General features: G+C 47.4%; 1 protein-coding gene across 1 annotated transcript in view; it reads left to right on the forward strand.

Annotated features, from left to right (window-relative positions):
• The first annotated feature begins 265 nt into the window (after positions 1 to 265).
• Rreb1 (ras responsive element binding protein 1) overlaps positions 266 to 27,022 on the forward strand; it is a 124,201-nt gene continuing 97,444 nt past the window's right edge. Inside the window, exon 1 of the mRNA XM_032884305.1 lies at positions 266 to 513. The gene's annotated coding sequence lies outside the window, so the exon portion shown is untranslated. The remainder of the gene's footprint in view (positions 514 to 27,022) is intronic.

A 27,022-nucleotide genomic window follows, 5' to 3' on the forward strand; every position in this document is an offset into this window, starting at 1 on the left:
CTGCTGTAGGGGGTGAGGTGAGGACTCCACCTCCACTCATCCCAGGATAGTGGCAACTGCGGTTGCCTAGCTAAAACTGGGGCGGGGGTGACGACAGGGACAGCCGGGTACCGCGGTCCTCCCGACTCCCCCAGCTCGTTCTGCCGCGGCTGCTGCGGCAGCTCTGTAACACGTCCCTAGGAGACTCGCAGGAGCAACACGTGATGTGTCTACTTATCAGGGTGAGAGGGGGAGAGCGAGTCTCCGAGCGTGCGGGTGAGGAAGCGGGGCGGGGGGCCGAGGCGGGGGCCGGGAAGACGGCTAGGGCAACGGGGTCGCCAGCTCCTCGCCCACCTCCCTCCCTATGGGAGAAGAGGAGGAGGGGAAGTGACTGCGGAGTTGATGAACTTTGCACATCCAGAAACGCCATTTTGATTCCTTTTCCGGAACAAGTTTGCATCTCTCCTCGTTCTCAGCCCGAAGCCCACCGGTCCCCACCGCATCATGCCTGGGAGCCCAGCACCCTGCCGGGCCGTAAGTACGCGTCCCGGGTCCCCGCTTGCGGTACTCCGGTGGCTGCGAGATGCCCGGAGCATTGCCGAGCGACCTTTTAAAGAACTTTTTGGGGATGGGGAGGGTGAAGTGTGCAGAGCGCGGTGTACTTCTGAAACTCGGCGTTTGGCAGAAAGGACCCGCGCACCCCACGCCTGGCAGCATGCGCTCGGTTGGGGCTGTGGGGTAGGGGAGCCGGGATGAGCTGGGCAGCCCTCTCCCCTCGGGCTGCGCGCCCGGCCGCTCCTCCTCCTCCTCCTCCCCTTCCTCCGCTCCTTTCCCCTTCCCGAGCTGCCGGCTCTGCCAACCAGCTCCTAGCGCGAGCCGCCGCAGCGCCCCGCCAGCAGGACCTGATGCGCATCCATATTAGCCGTCCGAGCGCAGGAATCCGGCCCGACCCGCGCCGCCGAGTTTATTTTTAACCAGCCCTGCCGGGACTCGGATGGTACGCGCACCGCGGGCCAGAAACATCTTCCCAGCGCTGCTCTCCATCTTCCGCCCTCTCTCCCCCGACATCCTCCCCCCCATGTGGGAGGGGAAACTTTTCTCCTACATACTTTCTAGTCCCTCTCGGGTCGGGAAGCACGGAGATGACGGAGCCAGTCCGCCGCCGCAAGGTATCCGGGGGTGCCCACCCGGGGTGCAGGCACGGGGGCCGTGCGTTCGGGGCTGCTCGGTGGGAGCATCCGCCGCGCCCTGCTCTGCGGACTTTGATCCTCCCGGGCGGACGGCGCCGGCCGGGAGGGGCGGCAGGCAGCCCCGCGCCCTCTGCGGGCTCCCGGCTGGCGGCAGGGCTCTGAGCGACCACCGTCGCTGGGGAGGAGGGGAAGCGGCGACCCGGGCCGCGCCGACGCGTATTGTTGGTGACTCTGAGGCTGGCTGGGTACGAGCTTTGGGGGAGCCCCCGGCGTGGGGCGAGCCTGCATCGCGGAGGGGGGGCTCGCGCCCGGCGCCGTCACGAGCACAGGAAGGAGGCCGGGAGCATCCGAGGCGGGGCCGGCGCCCGCCCCACCGCCCAGCTGTGGAGCGCGCTCGGAAACTTTTGTCCGCCACCCGCTGGACCAATTTTTCTGGAGTTCTGGGGCTTCGCTTTTTCCTCACACCTCGGCCTGCACAGCCGAACGAGGAGGGTGGGGGAAGCCGGTGTCCCCCGGGGGAAGCACCGACGCCTACGAGAGGCACGGGCCCCCCATCAGGCCCAACTCCCCGCGCCCCCTCCCCGTTCGCGGTCTCTTAGGAAACTGCGACCTTAATGGTTGCTAAGGAGCAGGGGAGGTCCTTCCCGTCGCCGGCCCCCTCCCTGGGAGGCGGTGTGTTTTCTGTACAGGGCCAGGGTCGCATCGAGGATGTGACCCGCTCTCTGGCCCGGGGTGAGTGCGGGGCGCGGCGACGGTGCCTGCGGGCAGCCGGCCGAGGTCTAGGGGCGTGGGGACCCCACTGGGCTCGGGCTCGACCGCTTGACAGGCGCCGCGTGTTGCTAGCTGCCCTCGTCCGCGGTGCATCCGTGATGGGTTATAAAAGAGGAGGAAAGTTATTTTTCCTTGCTCAGCAGATTTGCCCTCCCTCGCTCCTTACTGGTTAAGAGATAGAACGTGAGCCCAGATCCGGACGAGCAGTTCACATTCCATTACGAAATTCTACACGGCTTCAGAGCCAGCAGCAGCACACATTCGGGGCATTTCGGAGATGATTTTCTTCTTTGGGGGATGCTGGTAGTGGTGGTGGTAGACACCGATACGGGGGTGTATAAAAAGCAACTTTTGTCGGGGTGTCGAAAACCTTACCCTCGGGTTTCCATCATTAGACTACGCAACACTCGGTCTTGTTTTAGAGTTTAGAGCTAAGCATATCCTTGTTAAAGCCTATGGGAAAAAAGTTTGTTGAATAAAGATGTTGGAAGTTGGCAAAGTATTTTTGCAAATGATTCTGCAAAAGGCTTGTTGCTTGTGCATCCCCTGGTTGTGAGATTGCATTTTGAGATAATATGGTGGTCTGTGTCTGCGTGCGAGTTGTTGTGCAATAGTTAATTGGAGTGGAAGGTGGAGAAATGCGAACAGCCACGAAAAGAATGTGTTGATGTCTTTTAACATCCTCTAGGTTTGATGCTTTCTTGAGTAGACAGGTATAGTTTGTAATTTAACCCGGAAGTCTGAGTTGGAGTCTAAAGTCTTGGTTAAAACTCTTAAGAAAATTCTGTAAACCCTTACAGAATCCATGGCGTTTTTGCGGAAAGAGTTTAGTACTCTTCAAACACGTGCAAGGGTGGACTCGTTTTAGAGGTTTAGAGTTGCTTTTTTATTTGTTTTGTTTTTACCTCTGCCCATTGGGTTATCTGCTGATGGGTCTTGCTTTGATGTATTTGGTTACACTGAATTAAACATTTGAATGGCTCTAATCAAGTTTTAAATGTGTGAAGAAGAAAAAAACCTTCCCTAATTTTCACAGAAGAAAGGGAGAAGAGGAGTACTTTGATTTAATTGTTTCTTTCTCCACTTTGGGTTAATTAACTTGCACCGTCTCAGTCTTACAAAGTGTTTTTAAGGTAAGATGGCTGTCTTCTCAGCACGTTTTGTTTTTAAGAAACGCTTTCCTCACTAAGAAATGCCGCTGATGCCCAGTGGTACATGGAATATTATTCTCGGCCGTTTCCCTGGATACCATTTTATTTCTCATCAGAAACTCAAGACAGTGTAACCCTTACTGTGGACGTGATGGGAGTCATTTGTCTGACTCAGCTGGTACAGGTGCTGCATCCATTCCTAACCATTTACATCATCTAGCAAGTGACCTTTTCATGGAAGGGGCCTATACTTTAGACTTATTGGGGGGGGGGACCGTCTGAGAGAGCTTATTTGCATCCAGTACAGGTAGGAAGGAGGGAAGTGAAGCCAAAGTGTTATTAGTCCTCATCTGATCAACAGCTGTTTATTGCATCTGCTCCCAAGTCAGGCACCAGCTAGCAGCTGTTAGCAAACGTCTGGGTTGTGTGTTTGTTTGTTTGTTTGTTCACTTCTCTGTTTTGAACTGCTGCTGTCCTGGTTCACTTCCTGGGTGAGTTTTGAAGCCTTCCTTGCTATTGTGTGCTCACTGGCTAACATCACTTAACAGCTTCGGCTCAGTAAATTTCCTGGTTAATGAAGTTGGAAAAAAAAAATTCTATCCTCTTAGGGTTTTGCATGGCACAGTTAATATAAACTTTAACAAAAATTGGCCAAACGGGCTCCCTAGAAGCAGTTGGAAGTGGATTCTTTTGATGTTTCTATTCATTATCCTTCTGAAAAGTAGGTGGTGCTTAGAAGGTCAGGATAAGGGTTGCTAAGCAGCTAAACAGAAGGATGCTAAAATTAACTGAAGCTTTTTTGAAAGGGAGCCCTTCCCTGTTTTACATTATTTACTAGGTTTAATTAATTTCTGAGTCTTCCATGATCTTTGATCTAGGAAGGTAGGATGTTAACGTTGGCTTTTGTTTTTGTTATTATATTCAAATCATCTTTCTTTTGTAAGTGTCTTTAATTGAAGTTCAGTATTCTCTCAGTATTCTCTCGACTCTGGGCTGTGGTGTCAAATGGCAGCTTGTCTGAGATGACTTTCTTGTCTACTAAGAGAGGTTGAACTTCCCCTCTTGTTACTCATGTATAACCTCACCTGCTTTTGCACTAATGACAGATTTTTCTGTGTGTTTTGGAAATTCTACGTAATCCACAAAGTGATGTTTTCACCATTGTGTTTTATTAAACATATTTGCATTCAAAAGATAGAAGTGCAATGTAGTATCAACAGTAACGACAATATAGTCCCTCCTGATGAGAGGACAGTAGCTCTCTTTCCTCCAAGATAAGATTGTGGATGTGCCTGTTCCTGGTCCTCGTTACCCTACTTCTCTGGCTCTGTCTGTTCAACCTAGCTCATAGATAACCTTTAAAAAAGAAAGCACTCTAGGTCTAGAATATATTTGGAAGGACTAAACAGATGTTAGAAGGCAAAAGTGTTATAGCTTGTGTGTTGTCTTAAGGGTGTTTCAAGGTTTTTGAGGTTTTTCGTGGAGATGATAGATGCAAGTGGGGTTGAACTGGTGGCTGGAAACTATCGCTTCTGTTGAGTGGCAGGCCTACTGCAAAGCCAGAAGCTCCCCTGCCTCAAGGTTATGTGTGTTTTCCTGACCTATCAAGCAGGCCTTGTTGAGTCATATTTTTTATATTCAAATATAATTAAGAGATTGATAGACAGGTTGTCTTTTCTCTTCCTCTCGATTTTTAGATTCAGATTGTGCTTCTAGGGTAGAAACAGTCAAGTACCTCTTTCAAATGCTCGCAGGGTCAGAGAATGATCTCCACGCCCAGGGGTGCGGGTAGATCCGAGGTAAAAGGTGTACCATCTGAACCCGGAGGGAAGTATAAGATGTGCTTTCTGAAATGCATCATTTACTTTCAACTTCCCCCACTCCCACATGGCAAGCCGACCAAGGAAGGGAAACCTGGCTGCTGGTGTTTTCTTTATTGCAGAGGTAGAAGAATGAGGAAGATGGGGAGGAGCTTTTCCTAGTTAGCAGTTAGTCTCGTTGGGCTGTGTCATCAGCCCAGCTTTTCTCAAGGTCTCTCTTGTCACGTCCCTTGGGTGCCCAACATGGTCTGAAGGGCAACTGAGCATGCCCGGAGATTTCATCCTGCTCGTTGGCAGCTGAAGGGGGCGGGGAGGTGGGTAGGGAGGAGGGGCAGGGAGACCTGTGATCTAGCATCCCTGGGTAGATGAGCCTGCGGGCTGCAGGTTACCCGTCTGTCTGCCCATCAGTAAAGGTGGCAGCTTGTGAATAGGTGCTTCAGACAAAGCAGTGGGAGGGCAGAGACTGTTTGTTCTGTGTGATTCAGGCAACTAATGCTGAGAGAATTTGAAAACCTCTCTGAAGGCCAGGGTCCAGGGACTGACTGCTTCTGTGGCGATTCACCTGAGGGCCCCTTGAGGCCGAGGAGCTCACTCACCGACTCACCAGGTGGAGAAGGAGAATGAAATCCCCCACTGGTTTTGTCAGACAGCCAGACTGAGGAGAAAAAGTCTCCGTGGGGGTAATTAGATAAAGCTTTTAAATGCTCTATTTGTTTTTCCCCTGAGCTTGCTTGGTATTTCATCCTTTTACCCCCCCACCCCCATTCCAAGACTGGGGAAGGATTGTTACAAAAGCGTTTGATAGGCTAGCAGTTGAGTTTCTTTTACACCCTCTGCCCCTCTTTAGCTTTTCAGGCTAAGTGTCAGTCTCCGATTGTGAAGACGGTTAGCAAAAATTCTCAGAACAACATGAATTTACAGCTAGGTCCATCCTGACCCCTGAGTCTTAGCTTCAGGCCAGCATCCCACCGAAAACAGCTGCTGGTTGGAGGCAGCTTGGCTTTGAGGGCTGAGCATTTAATATATACTGTGGGCTTCTCTGTCTATGGCGGTGTTTTAAAAAATAAGGTCAGAACCCTTTGGGAAGTAATTCTCTGCTTGAATTTGAAGGTGTGAGGGAATTAAACAAACACAAACCCCATTGGCTGCGTTGCTACTGATGAATGTGGTTATCCGCACCTTTTCTACCTCACAGCATTGTTGATAGGATAAAATGAAAGTTCCAGAAAGTCAGAAAAAAAAGTCTATAAATGGAAGAAAGTGGTATATTTTGAGTTCAGGAAGCTTCATGGGTATCCACTCCAGATTTCCCTCACCAGAATTTTGTACAGTTCCTTTACCTTTGGCCGAATTTACCTGCAAGTTTCTCTCAATGGGGGTGGGGTGGGGAGTGCACCTTTTGCTTCCATTGTGGGGAGCAGACATGACAAGCAGACTCTTCTTCATGGGGTTTACCTAGGGATATGCTCGAAGAGAAAGACAGGAAGCCAAGCTTAAGGCTTACCCTTTGAAGGGATGGTTGTTGGCATTTAAGCAATAGAGACAAGAGGTGCCAGCACACCTCCTACAATGCTCAGGGCAGCCTCTCTCCACCTCTGTGCAATGGAGACTTGGTTATCCATTCAGCCTCAGAAATCCAGGAGCCAAGGTAGACAAAAACAAAAACAAAACAAAACAAAAAACAAAACAAACTAGTTTCCAGTAGTTGGCCTCAGGACCCAGGTCTACTCTGCTGAGTATGTCCAGTGACACCCCCACCCCCCAGTTACTGTAACCTTGTCGCAGATAGACCGAGTGTGCGCTGCACACCGCATGTGCTGTGTGGAGACATTCCGTACAGCAGGTGAGCGCTTTATGACGTGCCGGTAAGGGAGCTCGGTTGGCAGGTTCAAAGTATCACAGACAGTTTGCGGGTGGAGCAATCGCTGAGTGCTGTTCAGTAGCTTTGAAAACCCTGTCGTGGGTAAGTCCCAACACTCCTCTGCTTCTAAAACAACCTGGATTCACTGACAGAAAGCTGCCCCACTTGTAGATGGCTCAACTTCACCATCACCGCCCTTCTGTCAGGTCTCCCTCGTTTTGTAAGTTCTGTGGAGGATACTTTTTTTTTTAAGTGTTTGAACTAGCCCCTACTTGCTTGATGCTTTTGGGCACTCATAGTCTCTCTCTCTCCATTTTGTTTCTTAAATTTTTGTAAAAATCTTACATAATCGCCTATCTTTTATTCAAGGGCAGTTTTCCTGAGTCTTTGGCTCAGTTGTCCCCTCTTGAGAGGAGGATGGGCTATCCCATGGCAGGACAGGATAGGGAGGAATCAAGGAGGGTGCACCAGGGTGGGGGAGGGGAGGAGCTGGTTGGTTGTATGGGACCCCAGATGGAAGTGTCTAGAAGTGTCAGGGGACACAAACACCACTTGCTTCGAGCCTTACCGTTGTTTTTTCTCTGCCACTGCTTTGTGAGTCTCACTGAGACAGGACGAGGCCTGGAGTCCTGGGGAGAGTAAAGGAGCCAGTGTTGAGAACAGGGAGAACTATGATCTGGGCTTCCAGTCGTGTTGTGTGCCCCTGGACCATAGCTCTTCTCTCTCACCAATGGACCAGCTGTGCTAAGGGTACCCAGTGCCACAGCTTAGCAGACACCTTGCCGGGGGATGAGTCCTCTTGCATCCAGCACTCTGGTGTTTTCCTGCCCTCGTCTCTCACCTATGAACTGGCAACTCCCAGCTCTTTACTTTTACAACTTTGCCAGAGCTGGGACCTCCTGGCATCTCGCCCTGCAGGTACTTGTAAAAATGAAAGCCATCTCCCTCCCTTCTAGAAAGGGATCAGAAGGGATACAGTATCCTCAGGCAGCCAGGCCCGGCACCCCACTGTCATCGGTGGCTGGCCTCACATTGGGCAGAACCCCTCGAGGGTGTTGCAAATGCCTCTTAAGTTAATTTCCTGTGACCAGTTCCTCCCTTCTGCAGTTCACCCTGCCCTGTCCACAGAGTGGTGTGTATTGTCTTGCATGCTTCAAAACAGTCCTTGGCTCCTTGTGTCTACAGGAAGAAATCCAAGTGTCTCCACATGGTGCACAAGGACTTTCCTCCCTCAGCTGCCTCTGTATGTGTTCTGTAGCGCCAGCTCCGTTTCACCTCAGCTCTCACTACCCTTCCTTCACCACTGCCCTTCTGAGTAATTCCTCTCTACTTGGGCCTGCTGCATCTCCAACACTTCTCCAGCTAAAATCCTTTCTTACTGTTTTTTTCCCCCCCAAACCCTGTCTTTGGGGGAAATGTTAGTTCCTCCTTACAGAATAGCCTCTTCCCCCAGTGTTTTCCCACCTCAGGAACATATTTTTCCTGCCCAAAACACCTAACCTGATGATGACTTAGTTGATGCTCGTGCCTTAGCGTGTGCTGAGTTCTGATACAGAACCCAAAAGTCTTTGGAAGACAGCCATGCGTAATTTGGAGCTGAGGCCTAAATAGCGCTGTGGATTCAGTGAAGGAAACAGACAACGGTTTTCTGCACGCCCTTCGCACCACTGTTTGGTTCTAGGTGCATAATGGTGGGGGAGTCTTGGATTTCCAAAATCCCAAAGGAAAAAGACTTTGTGAATGCTTGGTTGCTCTAAAAAAAAAAAAAAAAAAAAAAAATGGTCACGCCAGTGGCTTTACTAATTATAACACTTTCCATGGCTCTGGAAAAAGTTGACATTAAATAGGAGAGATGGGCACCCAGACCACACCATTTCAGACTCCTAGGAGTGGGCCCATCTTCTCTGCTTAGTTAGAGCTTTGCTTCATGAGTGGTAGGAGTTAATAGCAGTGCTGGTCTGTGTATAATACAACCCCTCCCCATTACTTCTTGGGCTTAAAACAAAACACCAAACCAGAAACACAGGGGCTATGTCTCTTCCTTCATTCCTCCTTTATGTGTGTGTATGTGTGCACATGCTCAGTAGACATTAGCTGTAGGTCATAGTAATGGCCTGCCGTTGTTTCAGGAGACTATCCTTTATGCTGACTGGAACTGCTATGGAACAAAATGCTTCCAAATAGCAAAACCATCTCAGTCTTAACCTTCTTTAAAAGACAGGCATTTTGCTTAGATGCCGTAGATGTTGTGGAATTGGAGTGGGGTTTCAGAAGACAGCACAAGGGTAGAGCACTTGCTTAGCTTCCATCCAGAAGCCTTGAATTGCATGCCCAGAACTCAGAAACTGGAGACAGGAGGGTCAAAAGTTCAAGGTCATCCACAGCTGGTTTATGGCCAGCTTGGGGTGGGATACCCTGTTTCAAGACAAAACAAGCCACAATATAAAACTGGGCATGAGGGTTTCCTTGCTAAATAATCAATCTATCTCTCTCTCTTTCTCTTTCTCTCTCTCTCTCTCTCTCTCTCTCTCTCTCTCTCTCTCTCTCTCTCTCTCAAAACAAGCCACAATATAAAACCGGGCATGAGGGTTTCCTTGCTAAATAATCTCTCTCTCTCTCTCTCTCTCTCTCTCTCTCTCTCTCTCTCTCACACACACACACACACACACACACACACACACACAGAGAGAGAGAGAGAGAGAGAGACTCACCAAAAAGCCAAAAACATTAAAGAATAGTAATTTACAGCATCCTTCGTGAGGATGAAGTGTATAGTTTTTATTACCTCCACGGTGCATGGTAGCTTAACTTCTCCTGGTTATTCTAGAATTTGGGAGGTGGAGGCAGGATCAGGAGTTCAAGGTTATCCTCTGTAAAGAGTTCAGGGTCAGCCTGGGCTACATGAGACTCTGTGTCAAACAACCAAAACATATTTTAATACTGCCAAACGTGTGCAAGGACATGGCTTTGTCCTTCAGTGGCGTTCATATTTTTAGTCATCAGTAAATGCTTACCTGCCCACTGGAGGTCAGACAGATCTGGTAGATGCAGTCAGCTGTGCTATTTTAACTTAGTTCCACTTATTTTTTGACACAGGGTCTTCCTACGCACCCTGACTCTTCTGGAATTTTCCATGTAGCGCAGGTTGGCTTCAGAAATCAGATCCTGCTTTTGCCTAGGAGTGCTGGGATTAGATAGTAAGAAAATTTGTAATGATTCTTATTTAGTGCGCATTGGTGTTTTGTCTGCATGTTTGTCTGTGTGAGGGTGTCAGATCCCCTGGAACCAGAGCTACAGACAGTTGTGAGCTGCCATGTGGGTACTGGGAATTGAACCTGGACCCTCTGGAAGAGCAAGCCATCTCCAGTAATGAAAGTAAAGTTTTTGAAAAGCCATTTTCTCTTTTATAAGACATTTAATTGTTTGGAGAATGATTTTATAGAAGTGTTTGGTGAACATCTCCTAATGGTTCCCATAGAGTAAGTGGTTAATTAAATCTGGGTATTTGACTAAGCACTTGAAGTTTGAAATCTGGTGTAACTTACCTTTGTATGTAGTGCCGGGTATTGAATTTAGGGCATTGCACATGCTGGGCAAATGCCTCTAACCTCTGAGTCCTAGCCTTACCCTGACATACACCCTTCCATATTACTATTTCCGTATTACTATGTAATTTTTTTTCCTTTTTGAGGTACAAGGCAGGATTTACTGTAGTACAGGCTGGCCCTGAGTTTTCAGTTCTCGTGCTTAATTCTGAGTGCTGGACTCCCAGACGCAGAGAACCACACCCGAATACCAAGTGTAATTTAAAGAAAGGGTGCTCAGTGTACACTTCTGAATTGGATGTTTATGGGTAGAGTGCATTGTTGGTGTTGAATGTGGTGCCTTGCAGATGCTTGGCATCTATTCTACCACAGAGCTATGCATACACCTTTGCCCCTTAATTCGTGTCTACATCGTGAAAACCAGGTTTCATTGAACAGTGTTTAAGGAGCTAAGTGAGGCTTCACATCCCTCTTTACAGATGCATCAGGCTGGGCATGGTGGCTCACACCTTTATCTCAGTACTTGGGAGGCAGAAGCAGGAGGATCTCTGGGAGCATGAGGCCAGCCCTATCTACTTAGAGATCCGTCTTAACAACAGCAGAACTGAACACTGTATGGGGAATGCAGCATCAGTTCAGTCTCTTTGGAAACAGGTCACGTTCCATCACCTTTACAACTCCCACGGTACTTGTTTTGATATTTCCTTAATATACATAAATATTTATGTTCCATGTGAAGATGTTATTTATTGTGGGAGAGAAAGATACCTAGCTTAGCTTATAGCCTCGAAGCAGACGTACAGACAGGCATGTCTGGCATTTATCATTGATGTCTGTGGTATAAGTTAATATGACAGAGGGATGCGGGTCAGTGGAGGATTCTGGGTGACAGGCCGGGACAGACATCCTATAGAAGCGATGTTAGTGCAAGTACCCAAGAGACCACAGAGAGTACTTTGGGGAACAACTCTTTCAAAGGCCCTGGGTTTGGAAGAGGGAATGTCTCTAAGAAACAAAACAAAACAAGAATTTAAGGATTGCATGATAAGAGTTGCAGGTAAGCAAGGCTGGAGCATCCCGCCTGAGGTACCCAAGAGCCAGTGGTAAAACCCAGGCCTGGGAGTGGCATCTTGAAATTAGCATTTTGAAAGCCACACCTACTTATGCAGAGAAGAGATCAACATCTAGGCAGTTTCACCTTGGTGTCTGCCAGAGCAGCTAGAAAGCTAGTTGCTGACCACTCTGTTCGTGTGGATGCAGAGAGCGGGAGGTAAGTGGATTTGATGTGACATAAAAGGTAGGAAGGTCCCAGAGACCTTGAGACTTGGGTGTCTTCTGTCACTGGCTTTTCTAATGCTGAGACTGGAATGTGGGGCTAAGAAAAACTTAGGAATGAAATTTTGTTTTAAAAATTAATTCACTTTCCCTTTTAAAAAAATTTTTTTTTCTTTACCTGTAATGTTTATTGGGTTAAGAAGTATGTGCCTGACGTGAAGCTTGAAAAACCTCAGGAGAGGGGTTTGTTAAGTAGGCTCTTGGTGGGGAACAACCAAGTGGCTTTGTCTTCTCCTCTCCTACCTCCTCTCTAGTTTCCTCATTCTAAAGGGAACAGGAACAGTTTGTTGCCCAGGGCCTGAGCTTTTGAACGGCGTTCAGAGGCGATGGACAATGATTGTTCTCAGGATTGCACACATCAGGGTTCCTTTCATGACCTGATTTTCCAACTTAGTACTTAGCACTGTGTGGAACGTCAGAACAACTCGAAGGCCCTGGGTCACATGACGTTCCCGGTCATGTGACACCGCCAGTCACGTGATGCTCTCACCGACTTAGATGGTTGCATCAGTAGTTTTCCTTGACAGTAAACGTGTGTGTCTGCTGTGTGTATCCTGGCTCTCCCTTAGAATTCCACAAGAGAGCAGGAACTTGTTCAGGTGGAGTGGTCGTCTGTCTGGTATACACTTCTCTGGTGGCGGACAGGCCACCCACCACCCAGGCAGTCTTTGGGTTTTACTTTGTTAACTTTTCTCCCTGGCTGACAGCAATCTTTTTGGAACTAGACAGTGTGTTTTCCGCTGAGCGGGTATACACTAGAGGCTGGCACGCAGGCATATGCCCTGTGCTCTTGCCACGAAGGGAAACGCTGCAATCTGACTCCCAGAAAGTTCCATGGGGTTCCAGGGCTGAGCCGCAAGTAGCCATCTCTCTCCTAGGGAGGGCTCCTGCTCCCTGGGGGAAGGGATATCCCCCTCACTCCGCTGCCTGAGTTAGGCCCACTCATAAAATGGGCTCTCAGAGAAAGCTTCCTAGAGCTCAGATTTGGTTAGTGCTTGTCTCAAAGGCTATTCATACACTCAGCTCAGGTAAGCCCACAAAGCCCCAAGGTCGATACTTTCTCACCGTAACCAGTCTTGGTGCAGGGCAGAGTTTGTCTGTATAGTCCTGGCTGCCCTTGGAACTAGCTTTGTAGACATCTGGCTGGCCTTAAACTCTGAGATCTTTGCCTGCCTCTGCCTCCTGAGTTCTGGGATTAAAGACATGCACCATCACCGCCCGATGTTGTCGGTCTTGATTGGTGGAACCTGAACCTCCCGTAGGACACGCCTGACACGCCCTAGGCAGCTCTGGTCCCACATTGGTGAGGACATAGCTTTCCATCTCTTGCTTGGGATCCTGTATGTTTTTACATCATAAATCCCATCGCAACTAAAACCACTTTTCCTCAAGCCTATATTTGATAAAGAACTGGATGGAGGATGTGGAGGCCAAAGATCCTTTTCTAGCCAAAGCCTATAATCCTAGCTCGAGGTATAGAGCGATGGAGGGGCAAGGAAAATCAAGAGGTCAAGGTCATCCCCCCTGCTACATAATGGCAAGGCCAGCCTGGGCTTCATTCCTCCTTTTCTCAGAATAAACAGCTTAGGAGATGCTTAGCAGGAATGAAAACAATTAAAACTGGGTTTAAAATGATAAAATTTGAGATTTGAAGCTGGAAATTTTAGATACTTAAAGTACTGTCTGAAAAACAGTCTGAGTGGCCTAGGAGAGGCCTACACCCCACTATGACCTAGCGTTGGTGTGGATTTGGCATCTAAGCCCGGTAAATCTTGTTCACTAGATAGTCACCCTGTGATGGGTATCTGCAATTGTTGTCAATAGTTCATTCAGGATTCAAGTTTTGGTGACAAGCACACAAACCCACTTTTGGACAACCCATAACCTCCTGTTTTGATGTCCTTTAACAGACTTGGGGACCCTAGCATATCCTAACCCTACACCTTAGGCTGTCTGTTGCCTAATGATGAAGTAGAAGCTTTCTGTGGAGAAGCTCTTGAGACTGATAAAGAGGTGAATGGAGAATTCCAGCAAGCTTTGTTCAGAAGTTCCTCATGATAAGACCTGAGGCTATCTCTGTCCTTTTGTGAGCCCAGAGCCACTGTTATCTTGACGGACTGTGGCGCTGGAGTGCTTGCTAGCCTGGCAGGCGAGCCAAATACTCAGAATGCAGAGACAGGCTGATCTCTAAATTCAAGGACATCCTGGTCTACAAAGAGAATTACAGGCTAGCCTGGGCTACGTAGTAAGACCTTGCCTTTTAAAAAAAAATTAGATGCAATAAGACTTGTACTTTTTCCTCAGGAAAGTGACGTTTAAGTACAGTACATGCTTGCTGTGTGTGGCAGTAAGAAGGGAAAACAGGGCTGGGTACTCTCTTGCTTCTTGGTTTTGAAGTGCTGGGGAATGGAGGGTTGTTCACACCAGGCAAGCCCTCTGCCACATCCCTAGCCCTTGTTACCTTAATTTCCAGTGAGTCAAAAGTGGATTTATTTTAGACTTTATCCATCAGCTATTGAAATGAACATGGTACTATGGTTCAGTAAGGTAGGCCCAGCTTCACTGTTAACTCAGCCTTGGTTTAGCAAAACCTTAGCATGTGCTTCATAGTTGGTTTCAAACATTGGGAATGGTGGTTTTCTCTGATGGCTTTGTATAATTTAGGCAAATTGTTTATTTAGCTCTACACTTTTTTTTTTTTTTTTTTTTGAGGCAGAACATCACTAGGTCCTTGAAAAGATTTTTTTTTTTTTTTTTTCTTTTCTTTCCTTTTTTCCGGGCCTGGGGCCCGACCCCGGGGCCTTGCATTGGCAAGGAAGGGGTGTACCACTGAGCTAAATCCCCAACCCTGAAAAGATTTTTTTTTCTAAAGATTTATTCATTTTATGTATGTGAGTACACTGTAGCTGTCTTCAGACACACAAGAAGAGGGCATCAGATCCCATTACAGATGGTTGTGAGCCACCATGTGGTTGCTGGGAATTGAACTCAGGACCTCTGGAAGAGCAGCCAGTGCTCTTAACCACTAAGCCATCTCTCCAGCCCGAAAAGATTTTCTTGCCTTTGCCTCCAGAATAGTAATATTAGAGGTATGTTCCATCATACCCGTCCAGCAGAAATTTCAAATCTTATTTTATCCTCTAAAGACATGACATTTCATTACCATTTTCAATGAAAGTTAGCAAGAAATTATTTTGGAATTTCCAAATGAGTCGTAAGCTCATTATTTAAAACTCTTGAGTTTTGAGATGCCCCCAGTTAGCTTTTAACTTAAGTGATTTTCTTTGCGGTAGTAAATCAAAGCATTGAAAAGGATTAATAAATAACGTGAACAGACAACCGGTACACACTTTTTTTCTTTCTGGAAGTGACTCTCGGTGCAGCTGTGGGTGAGTAATGGTGGCATGTGTCTTGTGACTGTCACTGTGCTCTGCAGTGGAGGGGAGATGGTTTGTGATCACATGACCATATCATCTTATACCCAAGAAGAGGAGGGGATGCTATATGTCCTCTGGGGAGGCAGAGATCAGCACCAGTTGAGTTACGATATTCTAAAGCAGTGGGGAGAAACACGACAGGGTGACTCGGTGGATAAAGGCGCAGATTGAGAAACGGGACGGCCTGGGTTTGAGCAACAGGATGGCAGGAGGGGACTGACTCCTGTAAGATGTCCTCTGGCTTTCACACATGACCTGTGGCCTGTGCACACCCAGACACCTACACATACTCACACACAATATGTATGTAAAATGTGATTTTAAACAGCTAAGATTCACTTGGTCGTTGTTCTGGAAGGGCTGTTTGTGTAGGCTCGTCTCAGGAAGTCTGATAGCTGCTGTAGTGTTTCTGGTTTCTCTGCAGAAGATTGAATACAGGAAAACCAGTCTCTCTCTCTCTCTCTCTCTTTTTTTTTTTTTGAGGGTTTGAGGTGGGTGGGGAGTTCTCTATAGATAGCATAAGATGGTCTGGACCTCCTGGTCCTCTGTGTTACGTCAGAGTTCTAGGATAACACCTGTGCCTCCACCACTGCGGCCAACTAGGACTCAGCTCTTAAACAGGAGAAACTCCCACGTGGTTATTCACACTGCTGTCTATAGAGTACGCTTGGAGAAGTTGGGCAAACTGAGTTTGAGTTCGGGGCCACAGTTAGTGGAGAGCATCGCCAGCAAGGTTCGCTCGCCTGCGTGTGCTTTGAACCAGACACAGCATAAATGAAGAAAGCCCTGTGTCTCCTCTGTTCCTACCCATGGAAACTCCACTCTGCCACAACCTAAAGCGATCACACTTCATTTTCACCACCTTCTGGTGTTAGTCTGTTGTGTAAAAATGACTCTAGGTTAACGATGGTAGGAACAGCAGTCATAGCTGATATGCATTGAGAACATACTGACTACCATTGTCCCACGTTCTTCATGTGTGCCGTTCCGTTCATGCTTTACAATTCTCTGATCCAGTGAGGTAGCTATCATTATTATCCCCATGATTCAGATAAAGAATTGTGAGGGAGAGGCTGCACGTAGTAGATCCGATGATGTAGACTCCAGGGCCATGACTGCCACTCTGCCAAACTGCCTTACCGTAAGGTACTGTGGACTCGTGACTCGCCACATAAGGACTCCTTGAAAATTTTCTTCATACAGCTAGGGGACTGACAAACAAGAACAAGTAGGTTGTGACAGGGCTTCTGACATCAGGAAACTTCTCACACCCCGAAACAGCTCATTCTGCCTGGAGTAGGGAGTTAGACCTACTACCTGCTAGATGTAGTGAGACCATGTGGCCCTCTGTGATGGTCAGAAGGAAGGAGCGACCAGAGACTCTCAGGAGTGCACAACTTACACAGACAAAGGGAATTTTCACCAGGTTGTCACTGCAGAGAAGGTGACCTCAGAGAGTGCATGGTGTTTCATATAGTAGGAGGGAGGAGGTTGATCTTCTGTCTGCCAGATGATAGGATGCTGTCCTGAACTTCTCCCAGGGACACCCATGTCAACATCATTGGTAGCTTTTGAGTTCCAATTCAGAGTAAGACTTGGATTGTATGGTGGCTGTTTTTGACCAGAGTAGAGACTGCATGCCCTCCAAGTGAGTTTGTTTGTTTGTTTGCTTTGGGCTTCTGAAAGGGAAAAACCAGCCCATTGTTTTTGTTGTAAACTTGAACTTGGTTTGTTTGTTTTTGTTTGTTTGTTTTGGGTTTTTGAGACAGGCCTTTTCTGTGTAGTTCTGGCTTTCCTGGGAACTACCTCAAGGCTGGCCTTGAATTCAGAGATCCGCCTGCCTCTTCCTGGATGCTGGGATTAAAGGCTAGGACTAAAGTCATGGGCCACCGAGCCCAGCTCCATAACCACTTGTTATTTTCTTTAACATGTGGAAGGAATTTGCTCTCAGCTGCTGTCCCTGTGAGCCTCAGGTCAGTGATCTGTAGTGTCAAGTATGACAACTGAATTGAGCTAACACTTCGTCTTCATATTTGCCCGGATCAGCTGAGAGGGCTTCTGTTTCTTTGTTGATTTTTCTTGTTCTTTCATTTTGAACTCTTGTTCAAAGGTTGACCTGGGATTCCTGGTGCTCCAGCCTTAGCCTCCAAGCTGGGCTCAGAGGCATGAAGCACCTTGTTGAGCCGTTTTATTTCGTAAACAGGAAGGAGGACAGTCAGAGGACTTCCTATCTCCCTCATCCTAATGCCTTGCTCTTCTTCAGGGGCCTGAATTGCTGTGAGCTTTGCCTTCTGCATCTGGCCTGTGAAGGGGCTTTGTTTTGAAACTAGAAACAGAATTCAGGTTTTACATGCTTATGGGCTGAATAATCCCTGGGCCGCGGGCTCTGTTATAATCTGTGATTTTGCTCATGGATAATTTCAGCGCAGGTCGAGCGAGAAGAAAATTGGGTTAGGAGAAATTTGTGCTCTTCATTTCTCAGTGATGGATTGCGTGTCTGTGTTGGTCACCCTGCCTTGACATCCAGTCCAGGTACCAGGAACCAGGGTAGGCCTATGGTTCCTGACATACGTTTCCACAGCGCTGGGCAAACCAGCAAGGCCATACTGCAGAGATGCAAGTAAGCAGTGGCTGGGAAAGAGGAAGTGTAGCTCGGCCTGAGAGGGCCTACCATGTGGAGAAGGAGGAGGTGGGGAAGGAAAAACAAGATGCACTTCTCAGCTAAAAAAGGCCATGCGCACAGTGAAGCAGGAAAATGGGACGGAATAAGACAGTTGTGAAGGAGGTGACCGGAGGCTAGGGTTTGCGGGTATTCTTTAGCGAGGAGACCTGAGAAATGTTGCTTCCATAGGCTTTGCTTTCAAGTAGAGTCATGGTGGGACCAGCCAGTGCTTGGGAGAATGCTGTTAACTCTAGAAGGAAAGTGCAAGAGAGATGGCACCCTGTGTGCAGCACACAAAGTCAAAATACAGTGTTTTCCTTCATAACCTGGCTGGCCTGCATGCAGCTCACTATGTACCAAACTGGTATGGACCTCATAGTGAGCTTCCTGCCTCTGCCTCCTGAGTACTAGGATTCAGGTCTAGAAAACCATGCTTAGCTTGCTATCCTCTTGAATAGAATAATTTCTTTCTTTTGGGGAAGAATTTCCATTTCAGGGCTGTGGACTACCTTTCCAAATACTTACTGTCAAGTAATAAGTGAGGGGTTTGGGTATATGGCTTATTAGCAGAATGTTTGCCCTAGGTTTGATTCCCAGTAGTACAAAGGTGGTTGGTTTTTGTTGTTGTTTTTGTTTTAAGAAGCAAAGATCATTGAAAGGCGGGAGAATTCATTTGCAGCAAATAGAATCTAATCAGACACTGTTTTAAACTTCCTTCATGATATTCTGCTAATTGGCCCTGTAAGTTCATTAGAGAGCAGAAGTCTTTAGAAGGATACTCATTTTTTTCCTCCGCTCCAAAGTGTTGTGAGGATTGGGCTATGGCAGTGCGGCTCAGTAGTAAGGCCTTTGTCTGATCCACACAAGGCTCTGCAGTGGAATCCTAACGGAGGAGGCGATTGCCAGGAGTTCAGCATGGACCCTTTATTCACTGTGACTCTTGGTCTGTGTGTGCTCATGGATTGAATGCGCTCCAGGGATGAGGGAACAGAGGCTTGATACTTCACAGCCTGGGTAACGCGGGTAAGCACCTTCAGGGGCTTACTGCCTAAGACAGAATGCTGTGTCTACAGAGGTACCAGCTCTGCTCCCCTGTGTAACAGTTGCCCACCTAAGGGCTCCGCCCTCAGATGCTGCAGGCCCCTCCTCCTCGCTCCTCCTCCTCCTGCTCCTGCTCCTCCTCTGTCTGTAGATGTGGTAGCCAGGGAAGGGGGCCATGCCCAGGGCTTTAAAGTATTATGGTGGGTGTGAAAGAAGCCAGATGGGAGGCTCCACAGACAATTAGTGGTTTAATAATTATTGTAGACACCCTGTTCCCTTGGACTCTGAAGTTTTCAGAGCCCTATGTCCTCTGGGGAGGAAATATTAAATTTTTTTTATAGGCCCGTCTTTACATTTCAAAGTCTGTGTACTCACAGACTAAAGGAACCGGCTCAGAGGGTTCGGGAAAATGTATGTAGGCCCCTGTAAAATTGGTGGGCCAGACAGCAGAGAGACCTTCACGTTACCCGCTTAAAACAACTGGTCGGGAGACTTCCTGATTTTCCACGTTGCTTGGTTTTGTCTTTAACATTGGAGCTACAAGTGAGCAAGAGGAAGTGGGGTCCTCCTTCGCTGAGTCAGGACCTTTTGGGGAACCAGGATATTGGGAGGCATCTGAAAGTGCAGCTCAAGGCTCCCTTTTGTGTATGTGTCCGGTGGGAGGAGATGCCATTTTATGACCCCATGGGTAATGTCCACCACCATCCTGTAGGCTGTAGCTGCCTTCCTCTCCCTTTAACAGGGATATCGCTCTCTGCGTATGACTGTTTTGCCTTCGTGTGTGTTTGTATATATAGTATGAGCATGTCTGGTACACATGAAGGTTAGAGGAGAGTATTGGATATTCTGGAGACTGCTGTGGGCTGCCACATGGGTGTCTAAGACCGTTCAGCTCTTGAACTGCTGAGCCATTACTCCAGCCCCTTTGTCTCTCCTTTAAAGGAAGGAAACAGAGGCCATTTGTATTTCTAACATCATACAGTGAATGGTAGTTTTCCAGGAAGCAGTATGGCTCGTTTGCCATAGTTAGTGTTGGGGGTAATCTTTTTCCCCCCTCTTACTTTTTCTGGTGTGTGTGTATGTGTTTTGTTTGTTTTATTTTGTTTTGTTATTTTGATGGAACTTGGAGTCTCACAGATGCTAGGATGTTAGGTGGGCGCTCTTTTGATGAATTACACCTCCAGGCATTTTTGTCGTGTTTGCCGCGGATGATCTCCACACCTAGGTACCTGGAGCGTCCTCCTACTCAGTCCATGTGCTTGATAAGTGCTCCATGAGGGCGTCCCATCCGATTTGATTGCCTCCCCCTTCAGTGGAGAATAACCTTAATGGAGCAGCTGTGGTGTTTAGGGCATTTGGGTTAGGCTTTGGCAGGTGAAGCATGGTGATTTTTGCCTCTGGGGCATTTATGTTGTGAAAGGAATCCACAGTGCTTATGAATCCCCTGAGCTAAGTTCCCATGGGAAGGCCAGGGTTCAGAGAGGCTCACCGGACTGGGGCTGCACCTCCAGGAAAAAGTTCAACAAGCTTAGGAGCTGAGGTCCCAGCAGGAGAAGGATAGGTCCGTTTGGAAGTCCAGGGCATAATTTGCTGTTGAAGACGATGTACCAGAAGATAACAGGATTGACGGGTTACTTAGAGCCCAGGTCAGGTAGGGCAGAAGTTGACCTTTCCCTCTTCTGGTCATAAGAACCCTAAGATTTGAGCAGAGTAGTGACAGTTTGTCCTCCCGGGGCCTTGGCAACATCCTTACAAGGGAGAAGGAGGTTTGAGGGTTGGTGCTTTGGTAGTCGCTGTGACCCAAAGCAGAGAACACATCCCAGGGCATCTGGTACAGGATGCACTAAGCTGAGTACTTAGGATGGTAATTGCCCTGAGCCACTGCACGGATGCACACACAGGGAAGTCTTGGTGAAAAGCTGAGTCACAGTCTCTGGCCCCACAGCAGCCGATCCAGGTGAGCCGCCTTTGAGAGGTGCAAGGAGAAGTGCGGCTGGGGTAGCAGGCAGCTGGATTCTCCTGAGGGCTCTACTTGGAAAGCTCGGGTTCATTTCCCTTTGGTCTGGGAAGCTCTTTCAGGGTGCTTTGTGTTTACAATGTTGGCAGCCGAGCCAGTGTATCTGTAGGAAAACTCTGCTGCACATGCAGCGTGGAGACAGCTGCCAGAGGCTCAGAACACCAGGTACTGTGGCCCTGCCCAGGGTCTCAGTTGTTACCCGAGCCTGTCTGTTCCTGACTTCCTTTCTCCATCCTGGTTTAGGGGCTGCTGGCTTCTGACTCCGTCCACAAGGAGAAAAAGGTCTTCCTCACCTGCACTCAGCAGGGCAAGGAGAGCCTGGACTCATGGCTTTTTACTGATAATAACCCCCCAAATCATTTTGATCCTCTCCAGCTGACTGGCCTTCCTCTCGAAACCTGCAAAGCAGTAGTAAATCCCTTTGCACTGCACTGCTTTGCCCTCCTCAGCCCTCTGGTAAAGCTGGAAGTGCCTGAAAGAGAGGCAGTCAGAGCCAGAGGCAGGGCCCACATAATCCACACACTCTGGACGTCACCCCGGGTGACTCAGATTCAGTTGCGTTTGCCGTTTCACAACCACCTGCATCTGATCTCCCTCTGGGCAAACTCTCTTGCCCGGCACCCTGTACTAGGAGCACAGTGCTCTTCCAGGGATGGCTTCTCCCAGCTTTTTTTTTTAAAGAAGCAGGTATCGTGAGAGCTGAACAAGTCCTGCGCGTTTTCTCTGCTGCCTTCCTAGCAACACTGGCAAGTGTGTCTACTTTACTGTTTCAGAGATTCGGAAGATCTAATCACCATCGAGGGGACCGTCATCTCTGCATCCACCTAATGAGGTCATTGTTAGTTAGCTCGTTCCATCTACGCGTAGGAGCTGCGGCTTAGAGAGAGAGATGCGCCTTATTTATGTAGGGACACTCCAGCTACTGCGTTGAAATTCAGACCCAGGCCAGGGTCCCACAGTGCTCTCATTAGCCTCTCTGAGGTTGTTTATTAAGTAAAATTGTGTCCTTTGTAGCTTACATAGCCCCTGCTATTTCCATTGGATCCTTTCTTTTTTTAATTTTTTTTATTTGTTTGAATCCCTTCCTCTAGTTGTTAAAAGGCAGAAGAAAGTGAGCTAATGTATATCAAGTGTCCAATAAGTATCAGGCACTATTTTTTTTTCCCTCTTTAAAAAGGAGTGAAATCAGGTTTCTTCATACTGGAGTGTAAACTCCACGAAGCCTTTTTGTCCTTTTTTAACATTTTTTAAATGTATATTAAGCACTGTAGCATCGAGGGGTGCCCTGTCAATGGCCACCGTAGACGGATGGGTAAGGCAGGGTTACTTTACCAGTCTGGCAGGTGTAGACAGGAGGACAAGAGGCTTCGGATCCGGGCGTGCAGCTTACGGCCTCTGCTCTTCCCAGCGCCGGGTTCGGCTTTGTTTTGTTTTTGTTTATGAAAAGCAGATCCCTTTTACACATGTAAGCTGAGAGTAATCAGATCCACGCTGTGGGATTACGGAGCATGATATAAAACACTATAAATACCCAATCTCCAGCACCATATAAACAGCGGATAAACTGAGCCCTGTTTGTCGCTCCGTATGTGTCTTCATTTTGGGCAGGATCGCCCCACAAATGAGTGCAGCTGGAAGGGTGCTAGTCGGTGAGGCTCTCGGACGTACGTCTGACACTCATGCCTCTGCTTTTCCGGGGAGTGAACTTGGTGAAATCAGTTCAGCTGCACTCGGGCAGGCGGGCGAGGAGTTGGAAAGATCAGCCTTTGGTTGATCTCTCTTCTGATCTTTGTCTGCTTACAACCGTTGTGCTCAGAAACATACCGTGGTTTACTTATTCTCCTTACACCTTAACTAGTGAGGGAAACGAGGCCCACTGAGGTGTCCACATGTGGACCATCGGTCTTGCCTGTTTGATTTCCGTAGATGTCAGCATGCCCCCTACGTACCCAGGAGACCCAGCATTGGCCTTCTCGGGATTTCTTTTGGAACACTGGTGTGGTGGGTGGAGCCCCAGGTGCTCATGTTATCCTGTTAGCAAGCAGTTTCTATCAATAATCTGCTATCAGCTGGTAAGTCCAAATCACACCATGATTGTAAAGATGTATTCATGGTAGATAATGAGAGGCATGTGTAGAAAAAGTGTCATCCATGTAATGTAAAGAAGAGCTGGGCATCGGGGTGTGATGGTGCACAGCCTTAATTCCAGCACTCCAGGGGCAGGAGAGGCAGTGAGTCTAAGGCCAACCTGGTCTACAGAGCCTGTTCCAGGACAGTCAGGACTACACAGAGGAAGCCTGACTCAAAACCAAACCAACAAAAAATAATTTTAAATGTATTTTATTTTATGTATATGAGTATTTTGCTCACACATGTCTGTACCACATGCATGCTTCATGCACAAAGTCATAAGAAGGCATGGGATTCCCTGTAATTAGACTTCTGGACTGTGGGTACTGGGAATTGAACCTGGGTCCTCTATAAGAACAAGTGTTCTTAACTGCTGAACCACCTCTCTAATCCTATCAGATTCTAAAATTGTTTTCCTGCACATATGATTCCTATTCACCAAGGAAAGTGAATGAAAAGGACAATGCCAGTGGGAAGGAAAGTAGTTTTCCTGCAAGCCAGCATGCAGCACACAGGTGTGTCTGTGCTGTGCTGCTGAAACCCTTGCACGCTAGGCAAGCACTCTACCACTGAGCCACACCTCCAGCTCTAGGGCACCCTTTATTGGACGAAGACAGTATGAAAGTAGGATTGATTTCTGGATAAGAAGCTCACTTTTATACATTCCCCTTAAGTTATACTATGTGTTTTTCAATTTTAAGAATTATGACCAGTCCTTTTCTGGACTAGTCAACTTTATGCTGGCGTAAGAATCACATTATTTTGATGGCATAATCTGGAGGGTTGGGTCAGGTCCTAGATCGGGTTTAAATTATTTCTCTCTCCCTGGGTTCTCATTAAGGGAGGGGGGGGAGATGTTTTTTCATTAAGGATTAAGTTTTGTTTTGTTTTGTTTTTTTTAAAAACACAACCAGAAATCAGTTAAAATCCAATTGACAAAAGTGTTTGTTTTTGTGTAGCAAGTGACCTGTCATCTTAGTATCCCAAGCAAGCTGGAGTCAACAATGAAAAACAAATTGAGCAGTTCAAAAACTTGAGCAGACTCAAGCTGGAGTTGTAGCCCGGTGTTGGGCTTAGGCTTCCAAACGGAAGAAGGAAAAAGGAAAAAAAAAACCAAAAAAAAAAAAAATGCTTTTTACTTAGAATGAAGAGGTGAGTTAGAGGAATGAAAAAGAGGGGGCCGGGCTCTTTGTTTGGTGACTTTGAAATGGGGGGCGTGTGTCACATGTAGGAGCAAAAGTTCTTTTTTGTCTTTATTCTCAACATGGTACTGGATATGACATGCGGTTTACCAGTGGCTGCTTCCGTGGGGTATTTTATTTTAATCTGTCATGATATTTGGGTAGTCTTTCATGATCTTTTCAAACATTACTATTATTAACGTATGTGTGTGTACGCGTGTGTGTACGTGTACATACAGGTACTTATTCATAGGGCTATGGGCTTGAACCTAGGGTCACATGCTAAACACAGGCTCTGCCACAAAGCCCCCCCACCCCCAGCCGTATGGTTCACTTGCTCCCCTTTTAAATTAGCATACAAAGTCATGGGTTTCATTATGACATTTTCAGACATTTTTTTTGTTGTTGTTGTTGATTCATCTCTCTATGTTTAAGCAACAACAACAAAACCGTAGAATTCAAGGTGGGTTTGGCAGTATGGTACACACATGTAATCCAAGTAGGGGCCAAGGAAGAATGTGGACCCTAGAGCAGCCTGAACTGCATAGAGGTAGATGCTCCAAGCAAAGAACGCTGGGAGTGGTGACCAGGGCCTTTTATCCCAGCATTTCAGGAAGCTGGCAGACTGCGAGGCCAGCCCTGCCCGCATAGAAAGTTCTAGGCTAGAGGGTTGCATAGTGAGTACTCATCTTAAACCTTCCAGAGCAAGTGTGCTCCTATAGACTATTGAAGAGGTCGAGAGCAGCATTTCAGGAGCATTTCTTTATTGTCGTTGGTTGTAGCAGAGTCTAACATGCAGACGGATAGAGTGCTTACATGTAAATAAATACATTTGGCTAGTAGATAACTTGCCGAAGAGATAATTAAGCGGTTCCCTTGAAACAGCTCTCCAGAGGCTCCTGCCCAGAGACAGTTCCTGTGTGTGAATCACTCTATGGACTAATGTCAGAAAAATAACAATTAGGTCAGTTCTAACTGTAAATGGGATCCCTTGACTCAGTCTAGGAATGGCGCCGGGGTCGTGCAGAGCTGCGGGCCATTCTTTGAGAGGTTAGGGGGATGGGTTCTGTCCACACTGGTGGCTCAGGGGAGTGTCATTCTCCGAGCAATGTCCAGTGCAGGCCTTCACAGCAAAGAATTGAATTAGGGGAGTGATTCTATCTGCCAGTTTGTCCAAGCATCCCTGCCTACCTTCATTCCTCCAAAAGGCCCTTTTAATTAGCTACTATTATTAATTATTACTATCTCTGTTAACAGGAGCACTGGGCTTGTTAGTTAGGGAGCCCTAACCCAAACTCAGCTGCTTTAATTAGGGTTAGTTTATTTAGTATTTCCCATCCCTGAAATGGACAGACAATATACCTTGTACCATATTGTTAGGCAACAAAATGATGCCCCTAGCCAGTCTCCCCCACCCCCACCCTCTTTAACCGTGCATACAAACCTTTGGAAGTAAAGGTGTTGTCTTTTCATATAAAGGACAAGTACCATAAATCTACACCTTGAAAGCTGCTTTAAAGTGGAGGAACAGAAAACACCATCCAGTGGAAGGAGACCTTCCTCAGAAACCTTATCTCCACTTTCCTCTGCTTATATTTTCCTCTTTTTAAAATGAGATGCCTTCTTGCCCTCACCACTGAGGGCAAAGTTACTGCACTGTTGACCTCACCAAGGCACAGGTAGAGGTGGCCACCATCGCAGGGAAATGTCCCTCCTTATCTGTAGGAAGACCATTACACTGGTCCTCTTCCACCATGTCCTATTTTGTAAGAGTCTGGGCCAGAGGCAGGTAGGCCGTTTACATTTTAGGCGGGTCTGTATGTGCTCCCAAACATTTAATGTGCCTCTATCTCAAGCCTTTCCGAGTTGTTCACGGAACTTCAGGTGTCAGCTTAGCAAAAAAAGTGGACAGTAAGTGCTTATCAGCTGAGCCCCAGAAAGCCAGTATTCCTAACTGGCCCACAAATGGTAAAAGCCAGGCAGGAATAGTTTGAGGAAATGGATCTCATAAAGGAGGAAGCAGGTGAGGTCAGCCAGGCCTCAGTTTGAAGAACTTGTGGCCATCTATGCAGTGTGTACCTTTGCTTGGTAAACTGAGCTGTGAGGATGGCTCGTCTGCCCTGACTAGAGAGGCCTGGTTACTTTTGGTACACAGTGCCCTCATGACGATCTCGGGGGAGCCCTCCAAACGTAGTTTAAGAATTCCAGAGCAGTCTTACCAGTTTGGTTCTGGCTGAGGTTCGAGTTCGAAGGAGCCTCCAACAGCAGGGTCTCCATCACCTTGTAGATGTAATTACAGTTTTTAAGAAAGATAGAAATGGGTTGTGATTGATGTCTTAGGGTTTCAGGTTGTTTTGAAGTCTTAAAGGCCTAGGAGTTTTTCTCCAGTAGCTTCCTTTGGGTCTCAGCTATTAGAAATAGATACATTGTTTGTAAGAGAGAAGCTGTTACACACACACACACACACACACACACACACACACACACACACACACACACACACCCCAGCTTAGGAATAGAAATGTAATTTTTTTCTGAACAGATCTTACCTTCTGGAAAAGAAAGTGATTTTTTTTTTTAGGTGTAACAGACCATAAAGTAAATAACATTCTCTAAAGACACCAATCTGTAAACAAAGCATAAATATCTTTATTTAAAATGGATTAAGTTCCGAAGTCTAATGCTTTTGTTGCAGTATCACGTGGCTTGTACCCGTCTGTCACTAATCATGTGTTGCCCTCAGAATTACATTAAAAAGTAGGCATGCACCGGCTCACAGATTCTTACGTGTAGTGGTAGTGAAACAGAAACTAGTTACAGACACTGAGAGGCTGAGGAGGTGAGGTCGCCCCACACCTGGCCTCTTCCCTTCCTTTCCTTTCCCAACTCTGCTCCTTTGAGA

The sequence above is a fragment of the Rattus rattus genome, chromosome 14, assembly GCF_011064425.1.
Source record: "Rattus rattus isolate New Zealand chromosome 14, Rrattus_CSIRO_v1, whole genome shotgun sequence".
Classification (NCBI taxonomy): Eukaryota; Metazoa; Chordata; class Mammalia; order Rodentia; family Muridae; genus Rattus; species Rattus rattus.